General features: G+C 42.3%; 1 protein-coding gene across 1 annotated transcript in view; it reads right to left on the reverse strand.

The window, feature by feature from the left end:
* RBM47 (RNA binding motif protein 47) overlaps positions 1 to 695 on the reverse strand; it is a 197543-nt gene extending 196848 nt beyond the window's left edge. The window contains exon 1 of the mRNA XM_019526184.1: positions 175 to 695. The gene's annotated coding sequence lies outside the window, so the exon portion shown is untranslated. The remainder of the gene's footprint in view (positions 1 to 174) is intronic.
* Between the last annotated feature and the right edge of the window lie 3881 nt (positions 696 to 4576).

Consider the following 4576-nt stretch of genomic DNA (forward strand, 5'->3'; position numbering starts at 1 on the left):
TACAACTAGCTTGCTACTCCATACTGATCCTGTTTTTACAGCAAGTTTTTAAAATGCTTTTTTTTTCTTTCCAAAAACAACATATACCCCACTTTGTTCTTGGCAAACTGCAAAAGAATAAACCCTGCGAAAAGGACATGGAGAGAGCACAGTGACTGCACAAAATTTACCTACCTGGATTGTGGAGCTGAAGTAAGTCTCTGCCCTTAGCACCATTCACAGAAGAAAAGAGAAGAAAGTTTCTGGGCAGCAACCTAATGCATCTTCTTTTACTAATGCTCTGCTAAATGAGAAGAGTTGAGCAACTCCTTACAATGCTGTTTAGAACAACAGATCTTTAGCCTTCACTTCCTTGCTTCACTCTGCTTTCTTTAGAGTTTCTGAGTGCTAAGAGGTGTACAGAGAACTTGCAATTAGTAGTACCAGCTAAGCTAAAACCCTGATTCGCACTGACCTAAGCTGCACATTCCAAAGTGCTAAATAGGAGTGCTAATCAGAAGGCACTTTCTTTAAACCAAATTCCTGACTAGACAGAAAGCATAAAAAAAAGTTAAACTAGTACACTTCCAGAGCTGGTTTCTGCCTATTGCCTTGGTAATGCCTGCAAGATCTCAGGAGCCCACACTGAAACTGTGACTGAGAAGAAAATGTTAAGTGTCTCATCTCTGTTAGCTTATTTTTTTCCTTCCCCCTCCCTTGTTCTCTCTACTCACAGTAGCAAGGTTGTCTCTTGTATACTCCCTGCCCTTAAACTCACCAAACCAGATTTCTACTCTCAACACAAGCAACTTCCCGTAAATCTGAACTGAAATTTTATCCTGTTCACTGAGCTTTTTGCTGGCTGAAGGCCAGTGCAGCATTCCTGTTGTTTTAGGAGTACAAATACCTACCTTTCCTTTAAAAAGAGGTAAAAAGAGAGAGAGAGAGAGAGAGAGCGAGGGAGGGAGAACCTGCAGAAAGGTAAAGAAAAAATGAGAGAAACTTCGGGAGGAGCAGATTTTTTTTTCTTTTGTAGGATTTTTCAGGGTTGGGATTACATTCACCTCTCTGTTTTAAAAGAATAAAACATTCCCAGCGAATATTGGTAAGACAGTAAACTTCCTCCAGGATGATCACCCTCTAGGTAGATTTGGATTTTAAAAGAAAATAAAGCAATAGTACTGTACTTACCTGAAGCACAGCGTAGTTCAACGAGTGCAGGGAGGTATGTCAAAGAGGGAAGCCCATAAGCATTTCTGATCTAATTTCATCAATGCAATGCAATGCAATGGGGGTGCTCCTTGCAGAATGAATCATGTTAGCCTCTAATAACCTAAAGTTACATCTGGTATCTAGAAAAGGAACAAAAGAGAAACTAGTTTAGAAACAGCCTATCCCTCTTTTAACCTTCATGCAATTTCTCTGATAGCTGTCTTCAACTCCAAAAGTAGCAATGAAGTTCGACAGTAAACTTTCTCAACCTCTTTGATATTACCTGCTTCTGCAAGGGTTAAGCAGCTTGATGTAGTTAAACAAAACACAAACCCAGTTTATAGTAAATGCAACCAGCCAACAGAAATCTATTCATTACTTGTGACTAAACAAACTGGAACAGGAAGCACAAGCCATCAGAATTTTTTTAAAGTAGTAATTCCTGCTTGCATTGTCATGCAACTGAAAAAAGGGTTTAGTTTCTCTCTTTAGCCTTTGTTCAACTGGAGTTCACTTTTTTTTGTTGGAAAGTTTAATACAGAAGATACTTAATCATGGGCATACAAACATTTGACGGATCAGTGTTTACTTCTGCCCTGAATTCCGAAAAGAACCTTTTTATTCGTTTTGTTTAGGGGCATGTTTTTGTAGATGATTTTTTTTTTTCAAATTCACTTTTGTAACTTATGATTTGAGAACTGGACTTGATATCTAGTTCTGTTATAGTACTTGCACACAACAGGACTTTAAAACTCAACAGGAGGTTAACAGACATAAAAGTTAATTTTTTAAGATATAGTTTATTGGAAAATATATAGTTGGTCCAGTTATGAACATCACAAACAATCTTGCCTCTAAGAAAATATTAAGGCTTACAGATATTATACATAGTGTTCTACAAAGAACTTTTTAATTTTTTTTATATAAACAAGTATCTATGGTTGTGAAGCACTGCTGTCTTTGGTAAGTGATAATACTAATCCTACTGTTTTGAGCTTTCTGTTACTTCCTATCCACATTTCTCTAATTTTTTCTGGTAAAGATGGATTACACAATTTTATCTAAGCAAAATTCACACTGACTCACAATCAGCTTTTGCTTGAATAAGAACTGCAGAACTAGGCCCACGCAGATGTAACAAAACCAAACAGCTATATACTGAAATATGACTTTTTTAGAGCAAGTGCATTAGAAAGCTTTATCAATATAGATACCAGTGAACCCAATTAGTGTAGGTGCAGTTATAGATGGTAAAAATACTTTTACCAGTACAGCTTATAATAGTTTCATAATTTCATAGTTGTAGGGTCGGAAGGGACCTGAGCAGATCAAGTCCAACCCCCTGCCATGGCAGGAAAGAATGCTGGGGTCAAACAACCCTGGCAAGGTGTCTATCTAGCCTCCTTTTGAAGACCCCCAGGGTAGGAATGAGCGCTACTTCCCTTAGAAGTTGGTTCCAGATCCTAGCTGCCCTGACTGTGAAGTAGTGCTTCCTGATATCCAGCCTGAATCTACTCTCAGTCAACTTATGGCTGTTATTCCTCGTTACTCCTGGTAGAGCTTGGGGGAACAGGGACTCTCCCATTGCTTGCTGGTCTCCCTTGGCCAGTTTATAGACAGCCACCAGATCCCTTCTCAGCCTTCTCTTGTGAAGGCTGAACAGGTTCAGGTCTCGTAGCCTCTCTTTGTAGGGCCTGCCCTGCTGCCCCCAATCATGCGAGTGGCCCTCCTCTAGACCCTCTCCATGTTGTCCACATCCCTCCTGAAGTGCAGCGCCTAAACTGGATGCAGCACTCCAACTGTGGCCTGACCAATGTCACTTAGAGGGGGAGGATCACCTCCATGGACCTGCTCGTGATGCATCTGTGGATGCATGACAAGGTGCGGTTAGCCTTCCTGACTGCATCCCCACACTGCCAGCCTGTGTTCATCTTGGAATCACTATTGATTCCAAGATCTTTTCCTGCCTCTGTGCTGATGAGAAGGGAGTTCCCCAACCTGTAGGTATGCTGCTGGTTCTTTCTCCCTAGGTGTAATACCTTGCACTTGTCACTATTGAATCCCATGTTGTTCTCATCCACCCACCCCTGTAATCTGTCCAGATCTAGTTGCAGCCTTTCCCTCCCTTCTAGCATGCCCACTTCCCCCCACATCTTAGTGTCATCCACGAATGAACAAGGTGCTTATAGTTGGGGAGCAAAATATTCTATACCAGCAACAGTACATTCATGCTACTATCAACTGTGTCTATACTAGGGTTCTGTCAACTCTAGGGTTGCTTTACCAGTACAGAAATAATATGATAATGCATTGAAAAAGGGCCTCCTAGTCTAGACCCAGCTATACCAGCAAAGGAGTCTGCCTACACAAGGGTTTTCTAGTGAGTATGGTCAGGGATCATACTGCTTCACATTCTTGACTGACATCAAAAATGTAGAATAGGCTTGGCCAAAATCATGCAAAAATTCACACCACTAACTGCCACTGCTGTAATCAGCAAAGGCAGTCAAAGAGCCTGAACCTGAATCAATTCAGGCTCTGCAGGTTAGTCTAAGATGCACAGATTAAATTGAAACAAAAGTGAACAGACATTTACCTTTGATTCAGGAAGTGCAATCATGTACCTGCGGTGGCTCAGGCCAGAAACAGGGGGGTACTACAGCATAGCTCTTTGACTGCGTGTCACTTCCTCTTCCTGCTGCCCCTGAGGTCTCCAGGAGTTGCAGTCCACAATTAGAGCAGCAGGACTCTGCAGGGTTGCTCATCACTTCTTCCTCCTGCTTCCAGATGTCTCTGGGATTTGTAGTCCACAGTTGCAGCCAGCAATAAGTTTGTGTGGGCCCCTTCCCTGGCCCCAGTCAGGGTTTGCCCAAGGAGGGGGAGTGTCCCCCCTGTACACTGGGCTGCATCCCCAGCTGGGCTTGTCCTGCCCTTGTTAGCCAGCCATCACTGCCCCAGCTAGGGAGCAGAGGAGTAGGGCCAGCCCTGCTTTCTGGAGCAGACAGCACACCTCAGCCCAGGGCTGGAAAGCATGCTGGGAGACTGATTTAACTTGAACCAGGAAGGGGTTTGGGACAGAAGTTTCATAAACTGGTTTGACCCAAATCATTTAAGTCTGATACTACATTCAACCAAGTTTATCTTAAACCCATTTAAGCCATTTTGAAACTAGTTTATGTTCACTGAGCTTCTGTTCTGTTACAAGTTTAAACCAGTTTCTGATCACTTAAATCGGTTTATGTGTAACTTCTGTCCCTAGCCAAAGTGTCTGGAGTAGGTCTGGCTTTACTCAGTACGTTGTATAGACTTGAATTACAGTAAAGACTCAGAACAACCTCTCATCACTGGCTACCAACTTCAGGACTTGGCCCCAGTGAATCAAAAT

Source organism: Gavialis gangeticus, unplaced genomic scaffold (genome assembly GCF_001723915.1).
Source record: "Gavialis gangeticus isolate Ggan-Ray unplaced genomic scaffold, GavGan_comp1, whole genome shotgun sequence".
NCBI lineage: Eukaryota > Metazoa > Chordata > Crocodylia > Gavialidae > Gavialis > Gavialis gangeticus.